Here is a 15457-nt window from a genome sequence, read left to right on the forward strand (position 1 = left end):
CTGTTTGTATGAACATTTGCTTTTCTCTTGGATAACTACCTAGGAGTGGGATGTGGGTCATATGGGAGGTATACATTTAACTTTTACATTTTCCAAAATGGTTGCGTCATATTACATTCCCACAGCAGTGCATGAGAGTTCTGATTCCTCCACATCCTTGCTAACGCTTGGTATGGTTGATCTCTTAATTTTAGCCATATCTCATTGTGGTTCTCATTTGCACTTCGCTAATCACTAATGATGTTGAACATCTTTTCATATGCATATTTGCCACCCATATATATTGGGTGAAGTAGGTATAAATATTTTGCCCCATTTTTTAAAAATTGAGTAGTTCCTTTTTATTGTCGATTTTTAAGAGTTCTTTATATATACTGGATATAAGTGTATTATTAGATATATGTTTTACAAATATTTTCTCCCAGTCTGTGGATTGTCTTTTTATTCTCTTAAAAATGTCTTTTGGAAAGCAGAACTTTTTAATTTTAATGAAGAACAATTCTTTTACCAATTGTGTTTTTGTGTTAAATATAAGAAATTGTTGCCTAACCAAGGTCATAAAGATTGTATCCTATATTCTAAAAGTTTTACAGTTTTAGGTTTCATATTTAGGTCTATGATCCATTTTGAGTTTTTATATATGGTACACCTTATATATAGGTTGAAGTTCAATTTTGGCATAGTGATATCCAGTTGGTACAGTGTCACTTGCTTAAAAGACTCTTCTTTCTCCACTGAGTTGCCTTTGCATCTTTGTCAAAAATCAGTTGTCTCTGTATGTAATGGGTCTGTTTCTGGACTCTTTATTCAGTTCCATTGATCTACTTGTGTATCTTCATTACAGTGCTACCTTGTCTTGATTACTGTAGCTTTATAATGTCTTGAAATCAGGCAGCGTGAGTCCTCTATTATTTTTCAGTTATTTGGGTTATTCTTACTCTTGCTTTTCCATATGAATTTTAGAGTCAGCTTGTCCATTTCTACAAAATCTCCAGCTGGGATTTTGATTGGGATAGCTTTGAATCAGTAGATAAATTTGGGGAGAACTAACATCTTAACAATATTGAATCTTCTGTTTATTTAGGTCTCCTTTAATTTCTCTCAGCAGCGTTTTATAGTTTTTATGCAACATACTTATTAGTTTATTCTTTCATATTCTTATTCTTTAGCATATTCTTATATTTTTTCTTCTGTGAGAAGTGATGCATCATTGTTTATGTCTTCATGCCTGTTTGAATATTTCTGTATGACAAATTCCTTGAAATGGAACCACTTTGTCAAAGAACATGAATGGCAATGCCCTCAAATAGAGCCACTTTGTCAAAGATCATGAATGGCAATGCCCTCCAGCCAAAACCACCAGTATTTGAACAAGTTAGGTTATAGAGAGGAAGAACACACACCATGGGGAATCATGGGGTGCTTCAGTAAGGGGGTTTTAGAAACAACTTATTTTAGGATTAGGACTTGTGTTAGGTGATTTGGAGGAGGGTTTAAGGAAGTGAGGCTTTGCTGTAGATTGAAAGCTGTCAGGAAATATGAGTACAGTAGACCCTTGAAGAACATGGGTTTGAACTGAGTGGATATTTTTCAATAAATAGTGCTACAGTACTACATGATTATGGTTGGTTGAATCCGTGGATGTAGAATCACATATAGGGAGGGCCGACCGTAAAGTTATACACAGATTTTCAACTGCGTGGAGGGTCAGCACCGCTAACCCCCATGTTTTTTCAGGGGTCAACTGTAATTCTATGATTTGGTATCTAAATAAATCTTGTTCTACAAATGGGGAAGACTAGGTCAAGGCTAGAGTTGTGATAGGTAAAGAAGCAGCAGCCACTTATATTAGCCAGAATAGGAAGATATTTGGCCATTTTTGTGAATGGGACAATGTTTCTCTGTGTTCATACATGATTACAGATTACAGGATTACATTTGTCTTGATATATCACAGTGGCAGAGTGGCCTTATCGGATGTTAATGTTCTGTGAAATTGTTTATATTCGACAAGAGAACACCAAGGCTTAGCTGAGAATGCTGGGCCAGCTCATGGATGTCAAGGGCTGATTTTCTTCTTCTCATGGATATTTTCAAATTTTTACATATATTTGCTTACTGACCTTCAAAATATATCCCCTCAACCCATGGTGCATGAATGTCTATTTCTTCATATTCTTATCAACATTCAGTATCAATATTTTCAATCGTTGCTATCCTCAGAGGCAGAAAAATCATCTCTGTTGTTTTTATAACATTTTAAAGGCTACATAAATATTCTGTATATGAATGTGACAGTTAAATCGCACCTCTATATTCCATTGGGTTAATTCTAGGGATGTAAGGATGGACCCTATCACCTAGTGGGAGAAGGAGTGGAGTATATACATGCATGCATCACTTTGCCTATTTTACTCATGCCCCCTCATTGCTGCCCCTCCCATATGATCTCCAGATTCAAGCCCTGACAAGTACCACCAACTGACAACCAGAACAGAAAAGTTGTACCACTTTACACTTTGTGAACTAAATTTAAAACAGAAGAGTGAAGAGTTTAGCTTCCTGACATTGTGTTACAGAGTTTAGGTCCTGAACTCTCTTACGGGCCCACCCTTAGGCAACAACCACAGTCAGTAGACTGGCAACTGATATGTACATGCAAGTACAACTCAAGACAGAATGGGGGTTATTATTATTGAGACAAGCACAAGCTTTGCAGTGAGCAAAACTGCTTTCCAGTTATAGCCTTATAAAGATTATATAAATATTTCAAGTTCTTCAGATTAAAGAGATTGGTCATTATTTTATAAAATAAGCTTCAAAACATCATCATAATTAATCATGAGTTGATAAAACATCTTTAGTAAACCAACATGCAGATTTTGCCTTAAGAGTTCATAGGACCCTCTTAGCTTATCTCTGGACATCTACTCTCAGCTGGACAGTGTTACATACCCTGTCAGCAAATCTGAAAGAATCTCTGGCTACCTCTTTCCTAGAGGTGCCACGTCCCTCTCGATAGTCATTGCCAAAGTTTCCCTGAAGGAGAGGAGAACTCCAGAAACTTGAAAAATGTTTGTTGTGCATGTTGAACATTTAGCAAACTAAACTTGGCTGTTCTCATGTTGTGGTATTCAAAATAAAGCACAGTATAAAAGCGTGGGGTAGAAATTTTTTTCTCCAGAAGTTGTTAATCCTCCATCTGGACAGGGGAAACTTGCTCTTCTACTCCCCACAGCCCAGTTAGGTACTTTGTGAAAACTCTAAAATATGTCAAGAATAGACAAAATGCCTAGTATGGTAGCAATGGTTGGGAGGAATAGTAACGCAAAATGAAATGTGTTTCCAGGTGCATTCTTTGAATCAAGAAAGTGCTAATCCCTCTCCTCCTTGATGATGGAATGTCATTTTAACATGACAATGGAAAGTGAATGTTGCATTGGAAAGAGTACAGTAGACTCCTCTAGGCCCATGAAATATTATGTAACTTTCATATATAGCTATGCTATTGTGGTTTAAGAATATGAAGCATTAATCTTTTATCAGAACTATCTTGATTCTATACAATATGACAATATGATATGAGATTGATTGTACTCCTTAACAAACATCAAACTGTAAGCGCCCATGAATATTATTCTTTACAATGACCCCCATGGAAAGCCCTACACTTATGCTGTAATTGTTTGAAACATTGAAACTACTTTCAGAACCAGTTTCTGAGTCACACAAGAACACCAGAACCATTATTTTATAGCCATGGCTATATACTGAATAGTTCTGTTCTCTAGATCAGTGCCCCCTAATCTTTATCATGTAATGGCACACATAGAAAATGATCATATTTGTACATTTGCTCTCCATTAAAGGCATCAGCCCCAGTGACTCTAGCTGGAGTCGCTGTTGCATTCCCTGCTGCAACTACTCGGAGCATTGAGGGAAGCAGTATCTCTGATACACCTATAACCCACTTCTAGTATACCAGTGGGATGCTCTACCCCAGGACAGGGGTTTTCAATCTATGTTTCCTTGACTTCTAGGATTATCTGAAAATGCTTCAGAAGGCACTGCAGAGGATCAGGGGAGGGTGCATGGGTTGGTTCTGCGTCTTCCACAGCACCTTCAATCAAAGCAGCTTCACTTTGCGGTTATGCCATATATATATATATATTTTTTTTTTCCCAAGCTGTGCGGCTTGTGGAATCTTAGTTCCCCAACCAGGGATCAAACCCGCACCCTCAGCAGTGACAGTGCGGAGTCCTAACCACTGGAACACCAGGGAATTCCACTTTGCGGTTATGAGTAAGAGTGTGTTTGGGAAAAGGTTTCCCCAGTTAGAAATTTTTGTGACCACTTCTATAGATATCCATCCATCTTTTAAAAGAATCTGCATCTAATGGTTGAATTGCCTTTCTGCATATTTGTAAGACTGACATTATCAGTGTCTACTAAGTTTTTTCAGTTGAAGGAAATGATTTATGTTTTCCAAAAGATTCCCCTGTGTTCAGGCTTTACATTCTTTATTGAAGGCTCTATACAATGCTTTCAAATATATAGTCTGAGAACTTACACAAATTCTATTTTTGAACGAAGATGTCACACACATGGCAGACCAGAGTAAGTAGCGGTTTTGAATACAAGCCCCAAATTCATTATTTTCTGCTATTTTAATACCAGGGTCCTCAACTCCCTTACCTTATTTTCTTTTGCCAAAGGTAGAGCCCTGGACTGTACACACACTCATTTGCCCAAGTGTTCTAGAAAATTTTCTAGACATAGAATTTCTAGGTCAGAGTAAAACATTTTTCATTGTTGGTGAAAGCATAACAGTGATTCCCAATCCTGGTTGCATTATAATCACCTGGAGAACATTTAGAAAATACAGGCGCCCAGGATTCTTCTCCCAGAGATGTTGATTTAATTGTTCTGGAGAGGAACTTGTGTGCTGATAATTTTTTTTAAAACTCCCTAGGTGATTCTAATGTGCAGTCAAATTTGAAAACCACTGTTGCAAAGAATCAGGCAATTTCATATACTATTGGAGGTAGAGGCGGATAATTTGATATAGCCATTTTAATGGTCATTTCCCAATATCTAGTAAAATATAAATGTTCATACTTTTGAATGGTAAATTAGTAGATATATGTCCTACAGAAAAATTCATAAAAACAAGCAAAATTTATGTATAAATATGTTAATTGCAGCATTGTTTGTAATTTAACAACTAGAAATATTCCAGCTATCCATGAATAGGAGATGAGGTAAATAATTTATAGTATTTCCATAACATGAGATATTATACCTCAGTTAAAAATAATCAAAGACATCTATATGTACTAAAGCATGATCTTTTTTAAAAATAATAGTTATATGCAAAAAGAGAAACTGGAATGACATACCAAAAATCCAACTGATTATAGCTGGAGAGACATGAATGTTTTATTATTAATTTATTTAGCTTATTTTTAATTTTTCTTAAGTAAACAAATACTACTTCTGTAATAAAGTTATAACATAAGGAGATCTAATAAGGAAGGATTTGTTATACAAACTGATGAGCATATACCCATAAAGAAAATATCAGTTAAATAGTACTTCTTTAGGGGTGAATTATTGGAGCAAGATACAAAGTCAAGTTTCAAGTACCCATATTAGTCTAGGAATTACAAAAATATCATAAAAAGGAAGGCATAAATATGAGCTAAAACCTATAGTGATCCCCAAAGTAAATCAGATGTTTAATTAAGCAAGCCAGAATCTTCCTTCATCATGATTAAGATGATTAAGGGGGATTATCTCCCAAGATGCTGGGAGATTTACAGGAATTCGTAAGTTTTGTAAACAGCTAGAACTCAAGAAACCTGATTAACATAAACACGGAAAGTGTATAATGGGAAGAGAAAAGCTGCTTTGTTCCCTGGAGGAATTGATCAAGGGAAGTGGAAGTTCACAGATAGGCATTGCATACATTATTGGCAACGCAAAAAGTTATTTTGCATTCAGATATCAGACTTTCTTTTTTTTAAAAGATGACTGTATCAAGTCTTGTCAAAAGCAAAGAATAAAAAAATTATTATGTTTTTATCTTTCGCCAGCCACACAGAAATTGTGAAATGGTTGTGGCTTTATGTTGAGTCGTACCTCCCCAGACAGTTAGGATTATTCTGTGATTGGAACAAAAAGCAACTAACGAAGAAGTTTCTTCTCCCTTGAAACTGACATTCTGTACACTCTCACCCTTTGGTTAAGGTAATATGGTTTCAGTATCAGGGAACACAATTGATTAATAATTGCCATAAGACCCTCACTACCATCTAAAATCCTACAACGTAAAAAGCTGAGCACTTGGTCACTACTGAGGGTTCCTTTTTTTACGTGAATAAAGGAATGAATGAATGAGGTACAAGGCTCTAGATATTGAAAAAACAATTCCTCATCTGTAAAATGTAAGTTGAGAAATAAATATTAGTTCCTTGGATAGCCTTTGCCACCAGGAATTTTATTGAGACAAAAATCTCTTGAATGGAATGGACATCTTCGAGATATTTCAAACTGATAGAAACAATGCACTGAATTTGAGTAGGTCCCTTCTTCAGTCATCATTCATACACCCCATCATCAGGTAAACTTCGTGATTCAAATGAACCAATTCAAACTGCATATGTGAAATTTTTCCCAAATGTTCTGTACGTATAGGCATAATTGAGGGCTTTTTTAAATTAAATATTGGTATATTAATGAACATATGATTTTAAATAATACTTTTATCATTTGACATTATATCCTATATAATATGCTGTGATGAAGGAAATCTAACTTTATTTTCTTTTGAATATTTAATAAAAGTATTTTTAAAGTTGTTTGCTTTACCCAGCGACTTGAAAATGCCACTTTATCATAATATATATTTATAAATACTTTGGTCTCTTCCTGGGCTTTCTATTCTATTTCATTAAATTATATATACTTTCATTGGTTTTAATTATTCTAGACTTGTAATTATTTTAGTATAAAACTGAGCAAGTTTCTCTTCATTATGCTTCTTCTGGATGGCCATCAGGTCTAAGTGGTATTATTACTGTTTTGATGGAAGTAAGGAAGGGTGGAATGACTTACTCAATGGCATAATGTGAGAATGTGGTGAATATAGCCCTGGGACCCAGATTTCCTGCCTCTCATTATAGTGTCCTGTTTGGCAGAATCATTATTTTGCTTTGTTCTTTTGTGGGATCCTGTTTCTCTGTAACTTGAAGGATACAACCAACAGAAAAGAAAACAGGAAGCAGGAATGTACATACACCATCTACATGGAAATGGGTGATATTTTCATCCCTATCCCAATTATATCACCCTAATCATTCTACAACACAAAAATGGTGCTGAAGGTCGTATATAATGTAAATGTGTTATTTCCCTTCCTGACTCTACAAAATCTCCGATGTATTTACCATTGTCCTTATTTGATAGATGGAGAAACTAAGGCTGAAAAAAGTTAAGAAACCTTTCAAAGGTTATTGCTAAGTAGTGGCAGAGCCAGAATTCCCATATAGTTTTGTTTAATTTCAGTGACTGTGCTCTTAATGCTCAATGAATCCTCCCTTATACATAGCAGTTTTTTTGTGGTCCAGGGACTGGCTGGTTTAAACCTTAACTGGTATGCTGCCTATGCTCTGTCATTAACATATAGATACTCACGCAACACCTCAGAAGTAATGTGCTTTTCTTGGGGTGTTGTGTAACTATATGTTAATGACAATACTGTAATGTGTTTATTCTTTTCACAATAAAACTCAATCTAGGATATGTATTTTATGTTCCTCAAGTACCAAGAGGTGTAGCAATTAGAGCAAAAAAGCAGGGTTGAGGGGAGGGCAGGATTTTTTAATTATCTTCCATGTGCCAGGCACCGTGCTAAGTACTTTATGGCATCTCATTTCACCATTTTCAGTCATATTCCCTAAAGGAAACTATTTCAGAGATAAAGTCATTTGCTCAAGGTTGCACAGCTGTAAAGTGGCAGCCTACCTGTACATCATTATTTTCATCACCCTGAAACACTTTGTGTTACATTTATCATGTTATCTTTTACTGCCCTTTTGTCACTGGTGGGTGCTAAGTAAATATCTACTGGTTAATGAGTGGACAAATATGAGGAAATTCATTTGTTGAGTGCAAAGAATGGACTAGAAATTAGATGCTGCCATTAAAAAACAAAATAGGATCAGATTCTTTTGATTTTCCTGCAGTTCTCCAAAATAGGCACAAAAATCCAAATGAGGGTATATTTGCCAGTTATATCCATATTAACTCTTCCTAATAACTTCAAAACAACTCCTATATGGGCAGTGACTAAAAATAGCCTCAGGCAAAGGAAAGAATTAAAAACCCAAATTACTTCCGAAAGAATGAGAACAGTCAGAACATAACTTACCTCTCAAAACCTAGTGATAATAAAGTAGAAAACTCATAGCACACAGAGACACTAGATGCTAGTGATTTTCCCTAGTTCCCTAGAAGACAGGAGACTCGTTATTTTAGGTGACCTTAGTATTCTACCTGCATCAATGGACTTCAATAAATAACATTAATAATAAGAGCTAATGATGACCTTGCACTCAACAGAGCTCCTTCTTTTCTTTCTATCAATACATCAGAGTAAGCAACAGAATGCAACTTTCTTTTTGTTTTGTTAAACTTTTCCATCCATACTTAAAATAATTCCTTGGCTTTAACAGAGTTCCTTCCTTCCTACCTACCCTGCTGAGAACCCAGAGTGTTTTCCCAGCTGGGATCTTGTGGGTCTCCACAATACTCCAGGACAGCTGGGCAGCTTCCCCAATTTCAACCTGGTGATCAGTTTGGGCCTGTAGAAGGGAATTGACTTACCCAATGTCCTATCATTGGTGATGCCTCTGGCCATGGGACCCAGGAAACTCTCCTGACACTTACCCCAGCATCTTGGCCAGCAGATCTGTCATTGTTTTTCTAATATATTGTCTTTCTGGATCTCCAAGAATATCACAGACACCTAGCTTATGTGCACACTATAATCAGCAGTAGCTCAGACACCGGGACCCAGTTAGATCTCCTAATCGTCACTCCAGTTGCCCTCTGTGCAAACCCATGTCATAGATTTTGTCTAGTAGGGCTTAAAGGCTATCACAGATACCCAGCTCATGTGTATGCTTGAGATTCACCTAGAGCAGCAGTTCTTAAACTTTTGGTCTCAGAAGACTTTTGCACTTTTAAAATTATTGAGGACCCCAAGGAGCTTTAGTTTATATGTGGGTTATATTGATTGATATTTACCATATTATTAAGTAAAACTGAGAAAAAATTAAATATTTTTAAATAATTTTGGGAATCATCAGCAAATATAGCTTACTATTTATCCTAACAGTCTTGTCCTATGCGTATGTATTACATTTTTCAAAAATAATCAGATTACCCTGCCTTACAAGAAATGCTAAAGGGAACTCTTTAGGCAGGAATAAAAGGATGCTAATAAATAACATAAAAACATATGAATGTAGGTGTAAAACTCACTACTAAGGGTTAATATATAATCAAAGTCAAATTCTCTAATATTGTAATGGTGTTGTGTAATTCACTTACAATTGTAGTATAGAAGAAAATGTGTTAAAAATAATCATGACTACCATAATTCATTATTGGATACATAATATAAAATATAAGTAAATTGTTACATCAATAACCTAAAATGTGAAGAGGGGTCAGTAAAAGTGTAAAGTTTAGGAATCTATCAAAGTTGAGTTGTTATCAGCTTAAAATAGGGTGTTGCTATAAGATATTTTAAGGAAGCATCATGGTAATCACACTCAAAAAAATTCTGTAGTATTTACACAAAAGATAATGATAAAGGAGTCAAAGCACAAAGCTAAAATAAGTCATTAGATCACAAAGGAAGATAGCAAGATAAGAAGCAAGGAATAATGGACCTACAAAATGTCATAAAACAATTAACAAAATGGTAATAGTAAGTCCTTAAACTAACAATCATTACTTAAAAGGTAAATAATTTAAATTATCCAATCAAAAAAATAGAATGGCTGAACACCAGATAACAAAACAGAATGCAACAACATGCTACCTACAAGAGACTCACTTTAGCTTTAAAGACACAAATAGACTGAGAGTAAAGGGATGGAAAAAGATTCAATCAAATGGTAATCAAGAGAATGAAGGGGTAACTTTACTTTTATCAGGCAAAATAGACTTTAAGCTAAAAATGGTGAAAGGAGACAAAGAAGGTAATTATATAATGATAAGGAGTCATTCAAGAAGATATAACAATTGTAAATATTTATGCACCCAATATCACAGCACCTAAATAAATAAAGCAAATACTAACAAAACAGAAAAGAGAAATAAACATCAACACAGTGATAGTTAGGGACTTTAATACCCCACTCTCAACAATGGATAGATCATCCAGACAGAGAATCAATAAGGAAACAGCTGATTTGAACAACACTATAGACCAATTCTACCTTACAGACATATATAGAACATTTCGTCCAACAACTGTAGAATACACAGACTTATCAAGCACACATGGAACATTTGCTAGGTCATATGTTATCCCACAAAATAAGTCTTAGCAAATTTAAAAAGATTGAAATCATACCAAGAATATTTTCTGACCATAATGGTATGAAACTAGAAATCAATAACAGGAGGAGAACTGGGAAATTCACAAATACATGGAAATTGAACAACACGCTCCTGAACAACCAATGGATTAACCAATTTAAAAAGAGCACCTAAATAATAAGCAAAATTATAAATGAAAACTCAGACTTTACAACTGATACTACTAAAATACAAATGGTCATAAGAGACTACTATGAACAACTATACACCAACAAACTGGACAACCTAGAAGAAATGTATAAATTCCTAGAAGCATACAACCTACCAAGACTGAATCAGGAAGAAAGCAAAAAACTGAACTGACCAATAATAGTAAGAAGATTGAATCAGTAATCAAAAACTTCCAAGGCAAAGCCCTGGACCAGATATCTTCACTGGTGAATTCTACCAAACATTTAAAGAGGAATGAATGCCCATTAATCTCAAACTCTTCCAAAAAATTGAAGAGTAGAGAAGACTTCAAAAATCATGAGGCCAGCATTGCCCTGATACCAAATCCAGAGAAATACATTACAAGAAAAGAATACTACATGCCAATATCCCTAAAGAATATAGATGCAGGGCTTCCCTGGTGGCGCAGTGGTTGAGAGTCCACCTGCCGATGCAGGGGACGTGGGTTTGCACCCCGGTCCGGGAGGATCCCACATGCCGCGGAGCAGCTGGGCCCGTGAGCCATGGCCGTTGAGACTGCACGTCTGGAGCCTGTGCTCCGCAATGGGAGAGGCCACAGCAGTGAGAGGCCTGCATACCGCAAAAAAAAAAAAAAAAAAAAAGAATATAAATGCAAAAATTCTCCATAAAATATTAGCAAGCCAAATTCAGCAACACATTAAAAGGATCATACACCATGAAGTAGGATTCATCCCTGGGATGCAAGGAGGAGTCAACATATGTAAATCAATAAATGTGTTACGTGACATTGGTAGAATGAAAGATAAAGGCCATATGATCATAATAGATACAGGAAAAGCACTTGGCAAAATTCAACATCCTTTCATGATAACAACTCTCAATAATTTAGGTATAGAAGAACCATATCTCAACATAAAAAGGGCATATATGACAAGCCCACATTAACATCATACTTAACAGTGAAGGGTGGAAAGATCAGGAACAAGGCAAGGGTGCTCACTCTCACCACTCCTATTCAGCATAGAACTGGAAGTCCTAGCCAGAGCAATCAGGCAAGAAAAAGAAATAAAAGGTATCATAACTGTAAAGGAAGAATTAAAATTTCTCTATTTTCAGAGGACATGATTTTTTATATAGAAATTCCTAAAGATTCCACCAAAACGTTGTTAGATCTAATCAACGAATATCATATAGTTGCAGGATACAAAATCAACATACAAAAATCAGTAGCATTTCTATATACTAACAATAAATTATCTGAAAAGAAAACAATCCCATTTACAATAGGATCAGAAACAATAAAATACTTAGAAATAATTTTAACTAAGGAGACGAAAGATCACTAAACTGAAAGCTATGACATTGTTGAAAGAAATTGAAGAAGACACAAGTAAGTGGAAAAATATCCCATGTTCAGGGATTGGAAGAATTAATATTGTGAAAATGTTCATACTACCCAAAGCCATCTATAGATTCAGTGTAATCCATATCAAGATTCCAATGAGTTTTTTACAGAAATAGAAAAAAACAATCCTAAAATTTGTATGGAATGACAAAAGACCCCAAATAGCCAAAACAATATTGAGAAAGAATAAGAGAGCTGGAGGCATCACTCTTTCTGATTTCAAACTATATTAAAAAGCTATAGTTTATAGCTATAGACTATAGTTAAAAATAGTGAATTGGATATTTGAAAGTTTTTCAGAGAGTAGATCTTAAACATTGTTATCACAAGAAAAAAAGTTTTTTGCAACCATATGATGAATGTTAACTAGATTTATTGTGGTCATAATTTCACAATGTATACAAATATCAAATCATTATGTTGTACACCTAAATGTTATATGTAAATTTATGCAATTTTAAAATATGTATATGCATTTATACAAAAACAAAAAATATAGTAATTAAGACAGTATACTACTGGCATATAAACAAAGAGGTGGACCAATGGAACAGGATTGAGGGCCCATGCATACACAGTCAACTAATATTTGACAAGGGAACCAAGCATACTCAATAGAGAAAAGGTAGTCTCTTCAATAAACGGTGCTAGTAAAACTGGATATTCACATGCAAAAGAATGAAACTAAACCCCTATCTTACACCACTCTCAACAATTAACTCGAAATGGATTAAAGACGTAAATGTAAGACCGGAAACCATAAAACTCCTGGAAGAAATCATAGGGGGAAAATCTTCTTAACAGGAGTTCTTGACAATGATGATGTTTTGGATATGTTACCTAAAGCACAAGCAAGAAAATAAAAAGTAAACAAATAAGACTACATCAAACTAAAACACTTCTGCACAGCAAAAGAAATGATCAACAAACACTCCCTAATACCATACACAAAAATAAGCTCAAAATGGATTAAAGACCTAAATGTAAAGCCAGAAACTATCAAACTCTTAGAGGAAAACATAGGCAGAACACACTATGACATAAATCACAGCAAGATCCTTTTTGACCCACCTCCTAGAGAAATGGAAATAAAAACAAAAATAAACAAATGGGACCTAATGAAACTTCAAAGCTTTTGCACAGCAAAGGAAACTATAAACAAGACCAAAAGACAACCCTCAGAATGGGAGACAATATTTGCAAATGAAGCAACTGACAAAGGATTAATCTCCAAAATTTACAAGCAGCTCATGCATCTCAATAACAAAAAAACAAACAACCCAATCCCAAAATGGCCAGAAGACCTAAATAGACATTTCTCTAAAGAAGATATACAGACTGCCAATAAACACATGAAAGAATGCTCAACATCATTAATCATTAGAGAAATGCAAATCAAAACTACAATGAGATATAATCTCACATCAGTCAGAATGGCCAGCATCAAAAAATCTAGAAACAATGCTGGAGAGGGTGTGGAGAAAAGGGGACATTTTTGCACTGCTGGTGGGAATGTGAATTGGTACAGCCACTATGGAGAACAGTATGGAGGTTCCTTAAAAAACTACAAATAGAACTACCATATGACCCAGCAATCCCACTACTGGGCATATACCCTGAGAAAACCAAAATTCAAAAAGAGTCATGTACCAAAATGTTCATTGCAGCTCTATTTACAAGAGCCAGGAGATGGAAACAACCTAAGTGTCCATCATCAGATGAATGGATAAAGAAGATTGGCACATATATACAATGCAATATTACTCAGCCATAAAAAGAAATGAAATTGAGTTATTTGTAATGAGGTGGATAGACCTAGAGTCTGTCATACAGAGTGAAGTAAGTCAGAAAGAGAAAGACAAATACCGTATGCTAACACATATATATGGAATCTAAGAAAAAAAATGTCATGAAGAACATAGGGGTAAGACAGGAATAAAGACACAGACCTACTAGAGAATGGACTTGAGGATATGGGGAGGGGGAAGGGTAAACTGTGTCAAAGTGAGAGAGTGGCATGGACATATATACACTACCAAACGTAAAATGAATAGCTAGTGGGAAGCAGCCGCATAGCACAGGGAGATCAGCTCGGTGCTTTGTGACCACCTAGAGGGGTGGGATAGGGAGGGTGGGAGTGAGGGAGACACAAGAGGGATGAGATATGGGAACATATGTATATGTATAACTGATTCACTTTGTTATAAAGCAGAAACTAACACACCATTGTAAAGCAATTATACTCCAATAAAGATGTAAAAAAAACAATAAATGAAAAGGCAATCTAAGAAATGGGAGAAAATCTTTGCAAATCATATATCTGATAAGAAGCTAATATCCAAACTATATAAGGAACTCATACAACTTAATAGCAAACAAACAGAAAACAATAATCCAATTTAAAAATGGGCAAAGGACCTGAATAGACATTTTTCCGAAGAAGATATTCATATGGCCAACAGGTACATGAAATGTGCTCAATATCACTAAAATACAAATCAAAACCACAATAAGATGTCACCTCACTGTTAAAATGGCTATCATCAAAAAGACAAGAGATAGAAAATGCTGGCAAGAATGTGGAGAAATGTGAGCCCTTATGCACTGTTGGTAGGAGTGTGAATTGTTATATCCACTATGGAGAACAGTATGGAGATTCCTCAAAAAATTAAAAACTAGAACTACCAGGGACTTCCCTAGTGGCACAGTAGATAAGTCTCCATGCTCCCAATGCAGGGGGCCTGTGTTCGATCCCTGGTCAGGGAACTAGATCCCACATGTATGCCACAACTAAGATTTCACATGCTACAACTGAGAAGCCCGTGAGGCACAACTAAGACCTGGTGCAACCAAATAAATAAATAAATTTAAAAAATTAAAAAAGAAGTACCATATGATACAGTAATTGCACTTCTGGACATATATACAAAGGAAATGAAATCACTATTCCAAATAGATATATCTGCACCCCTATGTTCATTGCAGCATTATTTACAATAGTCAAGACATGGAAACAACCTAAGTGTTCATCAATGGATGAATGGATAAAGAAAGTGTGATATATATATGTGTGTATATATATATGTGTCTGTGTATACATATATATATATATATATATATATACCATTATAATAGAATACTATTCAGCCATAAAAAAGAAGGTAATTCTGCCACTTGCAACAACGTGGATGGACTTTGAGGGCATTATGGTAAATAAGTCATACAAAGACAAATACTATATGATCT

Source organism: Leucopleurus acutus (assembly GCF_964270905.1).
Source record: "Leucopleurus acutus genome assembly, chromosome: X".
Lineage (NCBI taxonomy): Eukaryota > Metazoa > Chordata > Mammalia > Artiodactyla > Delphinidae > Leucopleurus > Leucopleurus acutus.